This window comes from Triticum urartu, chromosome 2, assembly GCF_003073215.2.
Source record: "Triticum urartu cultivar G1812 chromosome 2, Tu2.1, whole genome shotgun sequence".
In the NCBI taxonomy this organism is placed as follows: Eukaryota; Viridiplantae; Streptophyta; class Magnoliopsida; order Poales; family Poaceae; genus Triticum; species Triticum urartu.
This window is the reverse complement of record NC_053023.1, coordinates 432,043-452,724: the sequence shown is the minus strand read 5'-3', so window position 1 is coordinate 452,724 and position 20,682 is coordinate 432,043. Positions and strand designations below refer to the sequence as shown.

At 38.2% G+C, this 20,682-nt stretch overlaps 1 pseudogene; it reads left to right on the top strand.

Moving 5' to 3' along the window:
• The first annotated feature begins 10,060 nt into the window (after window positions 1-10,060).
• LOC125541103 lies at window positions 10,061-11,445 on the top strand (annotated as a pseudogene).
• Window positions 11,446-20,682: the final 9,237 nt, after the last annotated feature.

Below are 20,682 nucleotides of genomic sequence, written 5' to 3'. Positions count from 1 at the left end.
ATATACAACACTTGGAAGAAAACACATAAGTTTGAAGCTGAAAGTTTAATGCTTAGCAAAGGCTTGCTGAACCTATTATTGATTTGAAGCAGCAACACAATAATTATTTAATTACAGAAGATTGTGCTACTTCCCACTGAAAGAAAGTGAGAAACCTATCCATTGTTGTATTTTTCAAGATGGTGTATATGCCTCCATCTAGATAAAATAAAATCGAACAAACAACTTGAAGAGTGCTTCCATGCTTCAGTACGAGAAGAAAACCGACCGAGCCTAACATTTTCTTCACGACAAAAGAAGCTTCAAATATTAAACCACGATGTAGTGCATCAAGTGAAGTTCCTAACTGGGCACTTCACCGCTATTGAACAAGTGTTTGAAAAATGTTAAGCAAGCATTTGGAAAATACTAAATGCGTATAGAAAAAGTGTCGATCATGTAATAAAAAAGTGATGAATTTTTTTATCTATATATATATATATATATATATATATATGTTAATCAAGCATTTTAAAGAATGTTTAACAAATATTTGCAAAATATTGAATGTGTATAGAAAAAATGTTGACCATGTATTAAAAAAGTGATGAATTTTTTTGACCATGTACATAAAATGTTAATAAATCATTTGAAAAATGTTAAATGCATTTAGAAAAAATGTTGACATTGTGTTAAAAAATGTTAATATTGCATTTGTAATGTTAAATATGCTTAGAAAAATGTTGACCATGTGTTAGAAAATATTAATCTTGTACTTGAATTTTTTTAGTCAAGCATTTGAAATTTCTTACAAGTGTGCATAAGAAAAATATTTACCATGCATGTATTCAAAACATGTGAATCATGTATTTGAAAAATGTTAATCAAGCATTTGAATAATGTTAAACATGTGAGTTGCAAGTGGACTCTGAAAGAGTTTTTCGCGGACGGCCTTCCTCCGGCATGCCATATCCACCTCTGCCATTTCATGTGACGGCATCTTCTCTATTAGTTCAAATACCTTTCCTTGGCCTTTCCCTTATGCGTCATAACTACTTCTTCTCATCAATTGTGCGAGTGTTATATCTTGCATTAAGCGAGACAGAAGAACCTCTCGCGTCGAACGCTACAGTATCTGGCCGGCCCACAAGTGCATATTTTTTAGAAAAAAAAGAGTTAAAATGGGTGCATGTGAGGGATCAATCCTGGGATCTCCTCATTGCTTCAAGGCACTGTTAGCCACTGCGCCAACATCGTGTCCATGTACAATACATAGGGTGCGACCTACTAGAAGGAAAAGAGCCGGGTTTCACACACTTTCCTTCTTCCCTTTTTCTTCTTTTTTAGTTTTCAATGCTTTTTTCGTTTTCTTTTGTTTCTTTTTTCTTCTCTGGTTTTTTGTTTTTTTATTATTTTGCAATTTTGTTTCGTTTTATTATTCATTTTTTTATTTGATTTTTTGATTCTTTTTTTGTTTTAATTTTTTTTCTTTGTTTCTTTTTTGCTTGATTAACATTTTCAAATGCAATATTAACATTTTTTAACACAATGTCAACATTTTTTTCTAAATGCATTTAACATTTTTCAAATGCTTGATTGCCATTTTTATATACATGGTCAAAAAAATTCATCATGTTTTAATACATGGTCAACATTTTTTCTATACACATTTAACATTTTTCAAATACTTGTTAAACATTTTTTCAAATGCTTGATTAACATTTTTATATACCTGATAAAAAAATTCATCACTTTTTTAATAAATGATCGACATTTTTTCTATATGCATTTAGTATTTTCCAAATGCTTGCTTAACATTTTTCAAACACTTGTTCAATATTTTTTTTCAGATGCTCTATTCACTTGATATAAATACATGATCAAATTCATACACATTTTTTGTACAGATTTTTTGCACACGTGATAAACATTTTCTCTATACAAATTTAACATTTTATTAATGTTTAGTCAACATTTTTCAAATATTTTATGTAGAGTGATTTCTGTAATGTATTGATTTATAATATTTGGAGGTATAAAAAATAAAAAAAAAGCAAACAACAACAAAAAAACATGAAAAAAAAGAAAACAAGGTTGTTGTTTCCCGTGCGCCTAGGCATGCCCAACTCGTGGTACCCTTCAACGATTGTTCCCTTGTCTCGCAGAATGCAGATATAGGGGTATCCCATCAATTGTGCTCGTTAGCTCTCCCTCTGTTTAGACGAAATCACTAGTTGAGAAGTACTCTTTGGAAAGGTCGGTTGCGACAAGTGTTGCACGGCATATGCACCGTTTGTCGCAACCTGCAAGCTTTCCCATTTTCGTAGATTCGTTTAATCAAAACATTTTATCTCTCAAACCATATGTCCAAATCTCGAACCGTTTTCATTGTTGGATTCCTCGTGTTGAGATCTTCAAAGCTAAATATCATGTTCATTGGTTTAAATGAACTTTTTTCACGAAAAAACCGAACAAAAAACCTGAAGCGGGAGCACGTTTTTTCTCTTTCCAAGAGGCATGACCGTGCCTCTCGCAGAAGCAAATCCGTGCCTCGTAGAAGGAAAAAACACGTTTTTTTTCCTTTCCGAGAGGCACTACTCACATAAGCAAATCCGTGCCTCCACGAGAAGTAAATCCATGCTTCTCGCGGGAGGAAAAAAACGTGTTTTATTCCTTTTCCGAGAGGCACGACCATGCCTCCCGCGGAAGCAACTCCGTGCCTCCTGGATAAGTAAATCCGTACCTCTCGTGGTAGGAAAAAAAGAAAACATTTTTTCTTTTACGAGAGACACGGCCATGCCTCTTTTGCTAGAGTCACGGCCGTGCCTCCCGCGTAAGCAAATCCATGCCTTCACGAGAAGTAAATGTGTACCTCTTGCGGAAGAGGAAAAATTTGTCTTTTCTTGCATCAAAATGTTTTTCCCCAAATTTTTTTAATCCAAAACCTAAGAAAAATCAGGGAAAACTAAAAAAAGACATCTGAATGTCGAAAATGCAAATAAAAACAAATCCGGAGGGAGCATCTAGAGTGCGACATGTGGCGGCAGCTGATAGCGTGCCAAGTGGCACGCTCCCAGCCCACCCCAAGTGACCCTTGCGGGGGCTCCCGAATGAGTACTCCGCTGCTAAGTAGTTCGTTGCTTAGAAATTTCCTCACCTTGAAATTCCTCAGTGACGAATTTGTAAAAATCGCTTATTCACCCCCCCCACTCTAGTCGATATAACGCACTTTCAGATCATCTCTTAATTAAGATAAAACAAGACTTTTCTTATGGTTTCTCTCTCCTCCACCGCAGCATTTATCACACATGACACTTCTAAGATAGCACAATTGTACATGCCCTAACAAACCAAATCAGCCTGCCAGGGACAAGCCAGAAGTACGTGTTGGTAGCGATAGTTCGTAACAGTGCATCGATCGGTGTAGAGAAGGCTCATAGGGAAATGAGTTCCGCCATTATCAAAAACCAAAAACAAATATGTGTATGTGTGTGGGTGTATGTGTAAGAGAGAGAGAGAGGGGGCGGGTAATATGGTAAGCATAGAAACTGTATTCTAAATAATCCTATCAACATTTGTAACATAAGAAGAGCTATAATTGACTCTCTTGGTTTGCTTTCACAATTTTTTTCAATTCCCATGCCAATTCTAGTTCATATATTTAAAAATAATTGGTTTTCCACCATTTAATTATCTCTGTCCTACAACCGCTATTTTGAGGCTTCAAACTCGGCGAGTACATTACCAACTTGAACAGCTGGTGGAGCTTTTGGAAAAGAGGTTGCAGCTTGATAACTATTTCACGATGTTAGCCGCTGATTATTTGTGTAGATATTCTTAGTAACACTAGAGGTTGAGTTGGGAGGCCATTGTAGTGTTCCGTTGTTATATTTTTGTAACTCTGACACTGTATTGCCTGGCAAGCTGCACTCTACAGAAAAGGTCAAGTTATAGAAAAGCTGAAGAATGTTTGCAAATGATGTTATACTGAATTGACATAGAACATATACTTATGACTATTACTTGCCCTCGTATTTTTTCTCTCTCCTTTGATGAAATTGTTACTACATTCGTTCCACATTAGTTGACACTCAAACGAATATATTTAGACGTATTTCAATGCTACATACATTTGTTTGAGCGTCAACTAATATGGAACGAAGGGCTCATATAGGCAACGCCTGTAGCACCCCTAGTTGTGCCAGGCCTAATGCACGATTAGGACAAGGCCGTCTGCTGAAGGACAAGCCGATGAATGCATGGTTTTTTTTTCAGCTATTTCTCACATTTTTATTCTAAATTTTGTCTATTTTTAGGACTGTTACAGTAAATATATTTATAAATAAATTTTACCCAAAAAATTGACATGCATTTCAGGAATTATTTGTATTTAAAAACAATTATCAACTATTTAAATTTATTTATAAATAAATTTTACCCAAAAAATTGACATGCATTTCAGGAATTATTTGTATTTAAAAACAATTATCAACTATTTAAAATTTTTATTTCAAAACATGTTTACAAGTATTTAAAATTTGTATAACGTGTATCTCAAACTGCTCACAGGGTATTCAAAAATATTTAGATTTGAAAATATATCCATTTTATTAAGTTGGTCAAAATATCATTATGGATACAAAATGTTCATTAGGTATTCAAAAAAATTTCACCTTCTTTCACTAAAATGTTCACCATAAAATTCAAACAATTCACCGTGTATTAAAAGTGTTTATCACACATAAACTATTTATACATCAAATAGTTCGAAAACAATTTATCAAGTGGCTGGATCATATCATTTGTTAAAATTATTCATCATTTGTTAAATAAATATTCACAATTTTTTAAAAAGAATTGACACAATTTTAATAAAATATTCATGTATTCTCAAAAAATGTTTATGCATTTTAAAAATGTCCTGAATTGTCCCGCTGACCCAGGCAAAATCATTAAATTTATTAATTATGTGTTGGGAGGCGATTTCTTCTCTTCAGCTTTTTAGTTAGTTTTTCTCGCAAAAAAACCTGGCTGTTTTTTCTATGATGCTAGATATGCCAAAAAATATTAAAACTCAACTTGTATTTCAGAAATTTGTTCAGTGCGTGTCTAAAAAATTCAGTGTATATTAAAATATGTTCACCGTATACTTCAAAATTTCACCATATACTGAAAATTGTTTGACGTGTATTAGAAAATTTTATTTTACAATTAATAATTTTCATCGTGTGATAAAAAGCTCAGCGTATATTGCAAATTTTCACTGTATATTAAAAAATTGTTTAGTTTCTATATAAATTGTGTTCATCATATATTAATGATTTCTTCACCATCTATTAAAATATTGTTAACCATGCATTAAAGAAAAAGAAAAAGAAAAAAATAATGAAATAACGGAAAGCAGAAAAACAAAACAAACAAAACACCAGAAAAGCCAAAATGATCATGAAAAAAGGCAAATGAAAAAGAGAGAAAACAAATAAATTGCAGCGAGCACATCGTGGTGCTGCCGTAAAACTGGCCGGTCCACCTCGGTCCTCTATGGAGAAGGCAAATAGGATCCACCTTACTACGGCGCCTATGTCTACGGGTTCCTATAGGGATTCCTCCCCACCGGTTTTGGGAATGTTCTAGAACCTTCCCAGACCTGGTTTTTTATTTTGTATTTCCTTTTTCTGTTTTACCTTTTCTGATTAATTATTTTCCTTTTTCTATTTTCTTTAATGTTCTGTTTTCTCTTTTTCTGAAATTTTTGTTTTTCTCTTTTCTTTAATGTTCTGTTTCTCATTTTTTTGAAATCATGAACACTTTTTTGAAATCAGGAACATTTTTATTTTTTCTTTTCTTTAATGTTCTGTTTCCCTTTTTTTAAATCGTGAACATTTTTTCAAATCATGAACATTTTTTTGAAATTGTGAACATTTTCCTTTTTCTCTTTTATTTAATGTTCTGTTTCTCTTTTTTGAAATCGTGAACATTTTTCTGAAATCGTGAACAGTTTTCCAAATCGTGAACATTTTATGAAATTATAAACATTTTTTGAATGAACAAACATTATTTTTGAAATTGTGAACATTTATCGAATACTTGAGAATTTATCATTTCCTGAAAAAACTTCAAATTGTGAATAATTTTTGAATTCACGTATAATTGGAAATTTTGTAACTTTTTCTGAAATACTAATTATTTTTAAAAACAAAATAAAGCTGAAAACAGAAAACAAAAGGATAAAAAAACAAGGGGTTCCCCGCCACGCACATGGGCCGACCCTCCCGTGGCTGTATAGGCGGTCCCCTATATATATCTTGCTCTAGCTGAGAGGGTAGAATCTGTCAGTAATCGAGCCAGCCCATTCGTGCACACTTGAAGGAAAGAGATTGAGCCGGTTTTTTCATTGCTTTTCCAGATTTTTTCCTTTTTTCCTTTTTTTTGATTAGCTTCCCTTCATTTTTCTCTCTTTTTTATTTTTCTTTATTTTTATTTGGTTTCCTTTTTCTTTCCATGGTTCTCATTGGTCTCTTTTCTTTCTTATTTTTCTTCATTTTACTTTGGTTTTGTTTGTTTGTTTTTCATCCAATTTTCTTCTTTTCTCTCGGGTTTCACTAGGTTTCTATACAATTTTTCCTATATATCTAATACATTTTTGTAATACAAGTTTTCTCAAATTCTTGATTAACATTTCTAAAGTAACAAAATAACATTTTTAATACATGATTCACATTTTTTACACATTTAACATTTTTTCAAATGATTAAACTTTTAAATACAATTGTAAAATTTCTTGAATACAAGGTTAACATTGCTTTTATACACAATGATAAATTAACAAAATACATGGTTAACATTTTTAGAAAACAAATTTAACATTTGTAATACATTGTCAACATTTTTAATATACAAATTTAATATTTTGAAATAACATTTTATCATTTTTTGACTAAATGGTCAACAAAATTCTATAAACATTCAACATTTTTCAAATACAAGTTTAATAAAAATTTAATATAAGTTCAACATTTTTCTATACACATTTAACATTTTTTATATCCAAGTTTAACCTTTGTAAAGTACATGGTCAAAAGTTTTTCTATACTCATTTAACATTTTTCAAAGACTCATTTAACATTTTTTAAGTACATTGCCAATATCTTTTCACAAAGATTGCATATATTTTTATGCATTTTTCGTATACATGAGAAATATTTTCTCTATAATTTGTTAACATTTTTGAAATGCTTGGTCAACATATTCAATGCTTTATGCAAAGTATTTTTGGAATATGTTTATATATGATATTTGGATGTATATAGTAAAATAAAAACTAAAACAACGAGCCAGTCGCCTTGTGCGAGTCTGGGACGGCCCATCTCGGTCTTTCCTCTATCCTGCTAGCCCGCAACCATGGCCCGACCCATTAAAACACGCACTGCAGTCGCTATTGCCAAGGTGCATTTGGTCGACGGTCAACAGTTGACCATTAGTCCGATCAAGCTTTGACTTTTGCAACATGAAGAAAAAAAAATCAAAATAAGGAATAATATATAAATAAGATTACTGATTTTATAAAGTTCAGGTTTTCACTGAAAAATTTCACATATGTTCAAAAAACTAAAAGAATGATGAATTTCCAAAAATATCACAATTTCAAAAAAAAACTCATCGATAATAGTAAAAATTTGAGGAATACAAAGAGATCGAGAATTTTTTAACATAAGTTCCCATTAGAAAAGTTCATGGATATGAAAACATTTCACTATTTGGAAAAGTTCGTCATTTGGAAAAGTTTGCAAAAATGAAAAAAAAACATTACAAATTGAAAAAAAATCAAAAAAGTGGGGAAAATGTTCACAGATTTGAAAAAGTTTCCAAAATTTTGAAAATACACGAATTTCTAAAAAGTTCACCAATAGGTGAATAAGTTGAAATTTTTTACAGAGAAGAATAGAAAATAAAACAAAGGGGAAATGAGAAACGAAATGAGAAAACCGGCAGGGAATAACCAGGAGAGAACTGCCTAGAAAAAATGCAGTAAAAATCATTGGGTAAAGGATCCCAAGAAACAAATGATTGGAAACAATTATACGTGGGCTGGCACATTTAAAAATATTGTGCAGTAGAGGGTGTGCGGTGGTTTGTGATTTGTAGTATATCCGACGTTGAGGCGCGGAATAGTGTCTGGTGTACTGCTTCCCTTAGGTGCGGTCCAACACGGCAGAAGGGCTGGCTCTCCAACGCATGTTTTTCTATTACTCTTTTTTTTGTTGCTAAATTGGGAAAATATTTTATATTTCGAAATTTTGAAAAATGTTGCTCATGCGTTCAAGAAATGCGTTCAAGAAATTGTAAAAACAATATTCGTGCAATTGAAATTAGTGCTAATATAACTAAACCCAAAATAAAATATACTTGACATTATTGTAAAATGTCTGTACAGTGTAACTAAAATGTTTTGATAATTAAAAAAATGTTTCATACCATTTGAGAAAAAGTTCATGAAATGTTTTGAAAACATTTGTACGAAGAAAAATATTTGTTTGTGTAGGTAAAAGATGTCTCTGATACCATTAAAGAAGGCTTAGCTTGGATTTGAATATTTGTTTATGTGTATTAAAAAATATGTCCAAAACATGTCTTTAGAAATTGTTAATCATTTATGTCCAAACTGTTAACAGTGTATAAAAATGCTTTAGATGTACAGGCAAAATTTGCATATAATTAACCTAGGAAATTCATAGCAGGAAAGACTAGCACCGATCAGCGAAAGCGATTAGTTGACAATAAAGTAAAACAATTGTGTGATAATTTACATATAAAAACATTCATACATATTTCAAAAGTTGTTGACTTTATTTTGAAAATGGTCATATAATTAAAAGTTGATAACCTATTTTTTAAAATTTTCGTCTGATTGAAAATAAGTGTTCACGGATTTTGATAAATGTTCTTGTGATTACAAAGATGTTCACATATTCTTTCAAAATAAATCCTATAGTTTCAAAATCTGTTCACATATTTTAGAAATTGTTTTGTATTATAAAAAGTGTTTGCATATTTAAAAAAATATAAATATTAAAACGTTTTCATGCATTTTTAAAATAGTATTAAAGTAATTACAATAAGTTTGTGTATTATAAAAGTGCCCATTTATTTTAATGAAATGGTAATCAAATATTACTAATTTTTCTATGTATTTTAAAATATTCATGCATTTTATCAGAAAGATGTTTATGTATTTTAAAGGTAAAAAGGAAAGCAAAAAAGAGAAAAAAAGTTAATAATAAAGAGCTAAAAGTGATAAACAGAAAAAAGAAAAAGGAACAAGAACACAAAGAAAACATGAAAATAATTATGAATAGATGTATACATAGAGACAACGCGTGTGGCTTTCTCAGGCCTACAAAACCAAGGTGTTTCTTGTATCCAAACAACTCCATGTGTTTTAGACTACGGTTTTTTCCTAGAAAACATGGTATTCTAGGAACCCTTTATAAATATACATCGAAACCAAACTAGACTTAAATGATTGCCAGATTAGCCATACTTTTGATTTAATTTAATATCTTTCCATTCCGTGTGGCCTGTAAATGTTTACCAGATTAGCGACATTTTCGTTTTAATGTATATCACTTTTTGGTGTGAGCCTGCACGCAACGCGACTGGACAAGCACCTTGTTGGGAAGTATTGGCTAGTAAATGTTTGATGCATGAGGCATGCTTTTGTTCAATTTCCATTATTTCATTCTTTGTGCGTCTTAATGCCCTGCTGGAGGACTTTTTTTTAACACAGTACGGTTGTTGGAGGACTATTGGATAGTAAATGTTTGCTAGATTAGCTACGTTTTGATATAATTTATATTTTTTTGATTCTCATGCGAGTGTTGGACCGAACGGATGGAACACGTGCCTTGCGAGGAGGCTATTAGCGGATAAAGGTTTTCCGGATTATTCATGTTTTTCGGTTTAATTTAAACGGCTTCATTCTCATGTAAGTCTTCACTCCAACGAATAACACAAGCGCCTCTCTCCCTCTAGATGAGGGGAGGGGACTTCTCTGAAAGCGAAAAATTTCACAATCTTCATCATGGCCTCTGTTCCAACAGAAACCCTAGGCCTAACCAGCACTACTCCACCCATTACCACACCATTGCTACCGTTCGGGCCCTGGGCGGACCTGCCGGCCGACCTCCTCCACCGCGTAGGTGACATCCTCCATGAACTCAAGTGCTACGCCAGTGCGCGGGGCACTTGTGGATCTTGGCGCCGCACGCTCACACCGCCAACCCCGTCGCTGCTCGTCGTCTTCAACAGTGCCATCGATGGACGCCCCGTCCCCAACATCGCCTTTGCTGATTCGCTCCCCGTGCGCCGCCCCTTGAGCTTGAGGCCCTCATGCTCAAGATCTCTTTGCCGGCACTCATGTGCGTGAGCAGGCTAGTCTCCAAGATTGTCTTTGATGTCAATACTTCAAGGCATGATTTCATCATCGTCGCCATGTTCGATGTCGACAGACTCGCCTGTATTGTCGGGGGAGACAAGCAGTGGACCATTCTCGACCCCGTCCGGCTCGATGGCAAGGACCACCTCGCCGATCTCATCTACCACGAAGAAGGCATGGTCTATTGCCTCACTCGGCGTGGAGACGTCTATGTGGTCCATCTGCCGAAGCGTCGTCACGGGCAGACCAGACCGAACCAGAATGCACTGCCGACCATGGTCGAGCCGCTTCAATCCTTAGCCCACCTTTTATTTGACCCCACCACTAGTTCTGCTCCGCCATACGACATGGTGGCGGGCTATACCAGCGCCAAACACCTCTTCTTCTACAAGGGAAACATGTACCAATTCCCGAGGAACGCGAGTTTCACACCCACTTTGCTGCTGCCAGCAGGTGGCCATCATCGTGTAGCGGAGACCGGACCGAACCCAAATGCACCGGTGGCCACAATCGAACCCCTGTTGTCATCAACCAACCTTCCGTTCGACCCCACTACTAGCTTTGCACCACCGTACGACACGATTTCAGGCTATACCAGCGCCAAGAACCTAGTCTCCTGCGAGGGTAACCTGTACCAAATCTGGAGGAACACAAGTTGCATGGTCACTCTGTCGCTCCCAGCAGGCGGTTGCTGCCGCGTAGGGGAGGATGAGATATTTGTTCTCAAGTATTATCCCCAGCGCCGCCCATGTTGGGATGCTGTGACTAACTTGGGGGGCTACTCTGTGTTTGTTGGGAGGAACAATGCGGTGTCGATGTATGCCAAAGGTGTTCCCGGCCTGAAGGGTGACTGTGTGTACTGGATCGGCGGGAGGGGTAGGGATCGGGGCATGGTCTTTGACATGGAAACCAAGAGGTCCACACCTTGCCTTCCCACTGTGGCTGGTGTCACTCCCGGGCCTCCAGGAAGCACAATCTGCTGGTACTTTCTGAGCGACAAGGTAGTGAATAACTGCAATGCAAATGCATGAAGAAGAGTTCAATCAAACCCAAAGCAAGGGTCCACAGTGAACACACACAACACAGGGCGTTGAACAATGATGGAGACTCATCGACATTGGTGGATGCGATTCTTGTCAGGCGTGAGCAAGAGTTTGATATGAATGCACTGAAGATCCGGCTGAGCGCAATTGCTTGCAGTGGCCAATAGTCCGCTCTAGTTTATACTACAATTTACTAAAATAATTTGCATGGGTAAGTTGTTGGTTTGTAGTCCATATCGTCTTTTGCCTCTTTGTTTTATGCAATGGAAGCTAAGCCTATGGCTGCCGGTTAATTATGTTCTGTACAATGGTTTGCTTCAGCACGTGTGTCTTAGTTGCTCTCTTGCTGTTTTTACAAGTGAAATCCTTCTTACTCAGCTTGTGATTTCACACGGGCTTTGGAGATATAAACATTATATTTCTAGGGAAGGTTTGGCTCATGATGCACTAGCTAGCACAAACGGCAGAATGGTTCTCAATCATTGCACGCTATATCTGATCTGATTCTTCCACCAAATGGGCTGTAATCTGCAGATGTGGTAATAAATCCTAGTAATATGTGTTACTAATAATTCTCGAAAAAAATATGTGATAGTAATCTGCAGATGTGATCATATTTCCCTGCAAAAACACTTGTAATCAGTTCTGTTAGTCGAGAAGAAATACAAGAAAACAGCATAAGTTGTGTATGTGCCAAGTCCGTGCGCGTCTCTTCTTCCTTCTCGTGTGCGTGTGCGTGCGTTTTCCTTCTTCCTTCTGGGAAAGCCCAACAGGGACAAGAGCACAAGACCCGAATGTGCCACCGGCCACCGTAGAGCCCATGCTACCCTCAACAAACATTCTGTTTGACCTAGCCACTAGTACTGCTCCGACATTTTACATGGTGTCAGGCTACAACTACGCCAATCACATCATCTTCTACGAGGGAAGCTTCCACCTAGTCTGGAGGAACACAAGCACTTTGTCGTTGCAGGAGGTCATGACTGTCGTGTAGAGGAGACTAGACGAGACCCAAATGGACCACTGCCATGGTCGAACCCTATCACTTTCATGGGTCGACGGGTAGGAGTTTGTGGATTGGTGGCAACATGACATAAGTTGTCTTGAACTCAAGATCTCCTGGCTCGAATACCATATCGAATTCATGCTCCAGCCAGTTGCTTCAAAAGTCCGAACTGATGAAGAGAGGCCGACAATATATTTCAACAACTTGTACAAAAAATAATTTTAAGACCCAACATCTTCTCAAACGCTGAAAGAAGAAGTTTCACTTTCTAGACTTTTCGAGCTCATGTTCCATAACAAGAATCGTGTCATCAATGTGTTTTAGAATGGAGAGGGCCCCATCAAATAGATGTGGCACAAGTCTTGTAATCTGGTCATCCTGTTTAGCACACTCAATTAGAATATAATGGTTGACATCAGAGAAAGTGGACCACCCTGATGGGGTCTCTTTTTTGTCTGGAAGTAAAGACCACGCCATCATTGACTTTTATAACCACACTATCTCTAGAGACGAGTTATTGGCCCACGCATGCGTTTTCTCGAAATAGTCCTTCTTTCTTAGGGTCTGTTGAAGAAAAGACTGGTTGACTTCGTCAATAACATTTGACTTTGTCATAGGCTTTCTTGAAGTCAATTTCACTAGTGCAAGTTCTATTAAAAACAGCAATGCTAGATATAGGTTTTTGTAATCTGAAAATATAAAAATAGCAAGGTAACTATTAATAAAAGTGAGCGTAAACGGTATTGCAATGCTAGGAAACAAGACCTAGGGTTCATACTTTCACTAGTACAAGTTCTCTCAACAATAATAACATAATTTGATCATATAACTATCCCTCAACATGCAACAAAGAGTCACTCCAAAGTCACTAATAGCGGAGAACAAACGAAGAGATTATTGTAGGGTACGAAACCACCTCAAAGTTATCCTTTCTGATCGATATATTCAAGAGTCTGTAGTAAAATAACACGAAGCTATTCTTTCCGTTCGATCTATCATAGAGTTCGTACTAGAATAACACCTTAAGACACAAATCAACCAAACCCTAATGTCACCTAGATACTCCAACATCACAAGATCCAACTATAATAGCAAAGCTCGCGATACATCAAGATCATGCCAAATCAAGAACACGAGAGAGAGAGAGAGAGAGAGAGATCAAACACATAGCTACTGGTACATACCCTCAGCCCCGAGGGTGAACTACTCCCTCCTCATCATGGAGATCGCCGGGATAATGAAGATGGCCACCGGTGAGGGATCCCCCCTCCGGCATGGTGCCGGAACGGGTCTAGATTGGTTTTCGGTGGCTACAGAGGCTTGCGGCGGCGGAACTCCCGATCTAGGTTATTTTCTGGAGGTTTTTGTATAAATAAGAGGTTTTGGCGTTGGGAACAAGTCAGGGGGATCTCCGGGCTGTCCACGAGGTAGGGGGGGCACCCAGGGGGTGGGCACACCTCCCACCCTCGTGGGCAGCCCGGGAATTTTCTGGCCCAACTCTTTTACTCCATGGCCTTCTTTTGATCAAAAAATAAGCTCCGTCAAGTTTCAGGTCTATTGGACTCCGTTTGGTTTTCCTTTTCTGCGTTACTCAAAAACAAGGAAAAAACAGAAATTGGCACTGGGCTCTGGGTTAATAGGTTAGTCCCAAAAATCATATAAAATAGCATATAAATGCATATAAAACATCCTAAAAGGATAATATAATAGCATGACTACTTCATAAATTATAGATACATTGGAGACGTATCACACCACCATCGAGGTCACTCATGTTTTATCGCCACCATTTTTCCATGATCCCAATAGCTACATGCGATGTGAACACCGCAACTGCACAACCATCCCTCGTTGTTAAGTCATCGTTCATAGTTTGTATCTCACTGTCGAAGTCAACAATCGGACCTTGAGAGGGACCATCACGAATAATTTTTGATGGTCACCACAATCCGCATCGAGTTCTTGCTCCTATGGCAATTCCATAGATCCACGTCTTCTTGCTCTTCTAATTTTGCTATTTTGCCTCTTTCTTTACCGGAGAGTTTTCCCCTAATTCCACATTTTTGTTGAGAGAGTTGTGCGTCTCGTGATTTGGGTCTACAACTGTGCTGTCTAAAACATAATTTCCGACGGAGGCCAGGGAGCGTTTGGTTACTGGATCTATCCGATGGTAGACGGTAGCTTGGGATGTCTTCAATCGGTTTGGATGGCGGTCATGTAATAGGATAGGTTTTTAGTTTCCTATCTTATATTTTTGCCTGCCGGTTGTGGCTTTCCTGTCGTGTTGCTTTTGCTCTTTGTGAGCTTTTTTTTTGCTTTTGAGACCTGAAGACCTTTGTAGAACATTTTGCTCTTATTAATAATATGGTCGTATGCATCATTCTGATGCTGAGGCCGGGGCCTGACCCCTTTTCAAAAAAAAAACAAGAGCATCTACAGTCGAGCGCCTTAAACTGGCCCCAAACGCCTGGGCGGACGGACTGGTCACTGACCGGACAAAAAAAGACGACCTAGTCGGGTGCCTCAAACCGGCCTCAAACGTCCGGATTGTCTAGCACCCCTCATATTCAACCCAAACCTAAGGCGGATACGGGGTGGCCCGGTCGCATCCGAGACATTAGCACCGCCCACGCTGATCCACCCGACCGCACTCCGTCCCCACAAAAAAACACTCCAAGCAAAACCCTAGCTCCACCACACTATCGCTTTGCTCTCCGTCTCTTCTCCTCCCACTCCCTAATCCCCATCGGTTCTCCTCCCCTCTCCTTCCACCCTAGCTCCACTACACTATCGCTCTGCTCTCCGTCTCTTCTCCTCCCACTCCCTAACCCTCCGGCCGCTGCTCCTCAAAGGCAACGATGGATGTTAGTGCCCGCTCCACCAGCGCCATGGACACGCACGCCTGAATCCAAGGCACGCGCCGCCCGCCACAATACGCAGCGGGCTAGGGAGAGGTCTGCAGCATCGAAGGCGCCACACAGTCCTCCTACCGCCGCCGCGAGTTGCCGGCGTTTCCCCATGAGGACGAGTGGCTGAACTATGGTGCTCTTTTCGTCTATGTTTGGATTATGTGGATAGCTATGTCCGGATTATGTAGATTTCTATGTCCGTTTGTTTTGTTGATGATATATGTAGTTTGTTTCACGTTGTATGCGTAGTATGGATATAGAGTACTAGATATAAGGATCATGGTTGTGGATGCAGCGATAGGGGTGGCCCGTTACTATCCACGGACGTGCCCGGGTGCTCCGTGGACGTATAGGGCGCTGGATTTGGTATGCCCGGCTTTAGATGCTCTAAATACTACCACCAATAACAGGAGCACAATTTCGGCTTAGTTATCCTCTTTAATCTACTCACCATCCCTGAAATTAAAGTTAGAAATCTATACAGCTGCCCATATGTATTATCTTTTATGCACATCTACAGTAATCACTTTCTGTGAAAATGTTTCTAACTAATTGCGTACCATTGCCACGGTGAAACCTAGACATTTATGCGTCTATCATTTTAGGTATACAATTGTGTGACTAATTTTCTCCCCTTTAGTTTACTACTCATCATCACTGAAATTCAAGTTGTGAATTTATACAACTGTACATACTCCACTATATATGTTCCGTGCATATGTTTTAGGTTGGCGGTGTCACGGAAAGAGAGACAGGACAAGCAGATGACCATGCCCTCCGAGATGCCGCCGCACAAGTATTACCAAGGAACAATGTGTACTGAGCCAGATGACCAAACAATGTTGGATATACGTGCTCCTTGTCTTGACTACCACATGTACCTTTCTTTTTCACAATACGGGTATACAATAATGTTACACAAATTGTAAATCGTGTTAGGTTTTTTATTTTTATTTTGAATTTCTTTATTTCAGCTTTCAAAATCGGTGGAAAGAAGCACTCGACCGGCAATTAGAGTCTAAGATGCCACTATCTGAGTTATGCGGACAAACATATAATGTGCCATTTGACCAAACAACAGTGGATAAACTTGTTGACGATCTTAACAATAACAGGTACCATGTTCTTTTTCGGGAAATACGGGTATACAATAATTTTACACAAATTGTAAAACTGTGCTAGCCTTTTTTCCTTCTTATAAATTTATTTTGGATTTTTTGCAGTGAATAATTACAATATACAATGTATATTGCAACAATAATGCTTACTAGCATTAGTGTAGAAACATAGTTTGGGCAGGAAGAAAAATTATTATTTGAGCTTGGCATCGTTCGGTAGCATTTCCCCAGGAACGGTCCACGTGTTTATCAGTTTCACTCAGAAATGAAATTGGGGGAAAACCCCTTAATTTGCAAAACGGGTAATGCAAATAGAAGCTATTTGATGTTTGACAAGGGCCTATACGAAGTACTGAATGTTTGCAACAAATGGCAATTATTCAGTGCGAAAAAGTATCAAATTGAGTGTGCGTCATTGCCACAGCGAAACCAAGACGTTTATGCATCTATAATTTGGTTACTATACGACTATGTGACCAATAGTATTCTTATCACTTTGTTTCGTATGTAAATATTGAAATGAGTGAACCAAATATTTCTCGACAGGCAACAAAGGACAGCTGATAGATAAATTCTTCTTTATTTTGATTGGAAGAAGAAGATTAAATAAAACAAAAACTAAAATGGTCATGTATAAACACATGTTCATAGTTGACGCACTTTACGATTTTATGCCTGCAGCAGAGTGCATCAAACCTTCTTGTCCATCATTGGGATTGGTGGCGTTGGAAAGACAGCCCTCACGAGTCATCTGCGCTTGTATTTTCACTCGGAGGCAATGAATATAAAGGATACGATTGATTTCATGCTGGGCATGGACAAGCAAGAAACTATCCTCAGGTATGGGATATTCTGGTTCTTTCTACCCATTGGGAAAACGAACTATAGTTTGGTTTTGATTTCATCACAAGTTACAAGCCTCTCGAAGCAAAGGGAACATCTGAATTAGTAAAGTATATTGGATTTAGGTTGACTTGCTAACTACATTATTCAGACATCCATCCTCACAAAATAAGTTTGTTCATCTATGCAAGGAAAAAGGGGACCGACATGGACATCTTGTGGTGTATCGTTGATGCCCTCCCCGAAGAGTGCAATTGCGACGTCGATCCTGTTTTAACAGCATGCCAACTTCTCAAGAGTGCACTAACGCGTTTTGGTGGGAAAACAGCGGGTGATCTCAGTAAGACCGCAATGAAGAAGGAGCGACACCGCCTTAGGAGGATTAGACGCATGGGCCGCAGAGTGGTACCAAGACGATGATCCTTGGCCCAGAATCGCAAGATCAGAGGATTCGTCTCCAGGTACATTCTTCATCTCTCCGTTACAAAATATAGTGTCTAGTACTACCTCCGTCCTGGTTTATTAGTCCTCCTTATAATTTGTGTCAAACACGTATGAATCTAATAATATAAGTTTTGTGATGCACAACTTATAATTTGTTAGTCAAATCTATGGTCAAAGTTGGGCATAAAATACGAAGGGGACCAATAAACCCAGACGGAGGTAGTATTATATTTTTTTAAAGTTAAACATGGTAAACTTCGACTAATTTTTCAGAAAAAAGATCGTCATCTAGAATACAAAATCAATACCATTAGATTCGTCATGTAATATATTTTCATATGGATACTTGGTATTGGAGGTACAGATAATTTTCTCTAAAACTTGGTCAAAGTTTGTGAAGCATGACTTTCACGAAAACTACTGCACACTCTGTTATGGGACTGATGGAGTATATAATCGCGATAATACAAGTTTCACATTCAATGATGAATTCGACTAAAGCTGTTTAGATTGTTTGATGCTTATGTTCCAAACTGAGATGCATATGTTTAATTCACACAATTTTACCAATTTCTGAGAAATCCTCTGGAAGGTCTAAAAAAGTATTGATTGCCTGCAATACTGTTAAGACCGCTTCTTTCTTCTCAAGCTTCTTTCTGCTAACTCTTGTGTTCAAATGATTACCAGATCTGATGCTATAGCAGCGGACAACTCGAGCTTGACGCCCGAGCGAACCTGGCGTGTTGCATCTGCTGCTCCGCAACACATGACAGGTTACCTCAACCATTTGGTCGACTACACACCAGCCTTCGGCGATCAAGTTATTATTGACACGCCAAATATGGGGCGTATGGCGGTTCATGGCCGTGGATCGGTGAACACTGCCAACATGATCCTGGGAGATGTTCTCTACGTCCCTGGCCTTCACGCAAACTTCGTCTCCACTGGCCAGCTCGCCGAACTTGGCTACACCATTGCAATTGGTCCTTATGGGTGCCGCATATACAAGGATGATGGAGGCATGAATCTCGTCGGAAAAGCGCATTACACCGATGGCTATCTACTGGAGCTCGATTTTCTCTGGGTTAGGGCTTCCACCAACTGATCCACACGCAGGCCTGCCTGCAGTTATCCTATGTTGTTGCTCATAGTCATGTCGTTCCAGAATGTGTTCAATAATGATGGATCCATTATATGACATATGTGTTTGTATTGTATTGTTGTGTGAGTGCACACGACACTGGCATCTTGACTGGATGCACCTCTGTTTGATGCGGTTTGTCACTGCCACTGGGCTTGTAAGCTCGTCTCATATAAATATGTATTTACAGTTAATCCACTCGCCAGACAGTGGACTATATAAGTTGGATTATGTTGGTGTGAGAGATATTACAATCCTCAATCCTTGCACATGCTTTGAGTCATGGAACACCCTATGGTCTCTTTTCCTCTCCATAAGCAACCTGTAGCACATTTATGGTCTCGCCCTGAAAAATCCTCTCCTTCCATGCATTCCTGAGGACGTACATGAGGATCTCTTCATAATTCTTTCGCTTTTTACTAGCTTAAACTGCATCCTCAAATATGCATCGAGCTGAATCGACCAGACTTCGAGATCGCAAAGTATGGTCGATGCATATTTTAGGATGCAATTTAAGTTTTATTGATGCGTAAATGCACAATTTTAAATATATTTGAACGCTTACGTACGTTTTGGTAGGTACATTTTGGTTGTCTGATGTGCCAATGCTTTTTTGCATCATATTCAAATGTTTCCCATACTACCTATGGGTAAATTAAATCAATTTCCCTATGTGTTTTTTTCACAACAGTTTGGCAATTTACTTGCTTGCATCATGGAATTTTTGTGTGTTTTCCTCTTCTTCCTGACAATCTTTTGTAATACTGTTTATTTTTAACCCCCCCCCCCCCCCCTCCCCCCCCCCCCCCTCAGCTGGATATTCGCGTATATATGGGGCTTGAACTCGATCATGATCTCGAGTATTATTTTGTTCTATATTTTCCTGCTGCTCTCCGATGAATTAATTAGCTGCAAAGAACCTCCCCCATTACCGTAACATTTATTTGTTTGGGAATCATTACAGTAACAGTTTAATTGAAGTGATCAGTCAGGTTCGTGGAGAGACTATAAAATAATGTCTGCAGCTAGCATGTGGCTTCCTTACACCAGTGATTATTAGTCTGGTACGAAGATGGGGCCGAATTGCACCCACAAGGACGAGGCACGCGTTGCACGCGGCATGTGCCTCACGAGTTCATGTGGCGTTTGAATTTTCTCATGAAAGAGGAACACGGCGTACACTGGTCCTGCGCACGGGCCTGATCGGCCACCCAGTACACACCGTGACCACGCATGCCAGTGAAATTTGCTTTTGAATCACACTTGCTGGGATATACTGAAAAGAAATGCCAACCTCTAATTTCTTCTTCGGGAGAGAGAGTAAAATTAGCTTTGAGAGGGCTATATTTTATAATCGCTTACATGTTATCTACAAGTATGCACACATGTTATAGCTCTTGTGACAATATTCGAATGGACTCTCGAGGTGGTTTTGAGAGGGCTCCTTGCCCTTCGTCTTGCAAGCCTATTTTGAATGCCCTTTAAATTACGTGTGAACCTTGTATTTTTGTTTCATGAACTTTTTCGTTGCCGAAAGAAACTATTTGTGTTCATCCATCAACAAAGAAATAAAAAAATTATTTATCCAAAATATGTTCCTAGCACGAAGTTAAGTCAGAGAATAGCGTATGGAGTGCCTTTGTCACATTTCAGACTGAAATTGGTAAATGGAACACTTAAATAGCGATAACTGGATACAAGACTAGGAATTCGGAGAAGCCATCATATTGTGTTGATGGAACTAGCAACTACAGAGATACCACT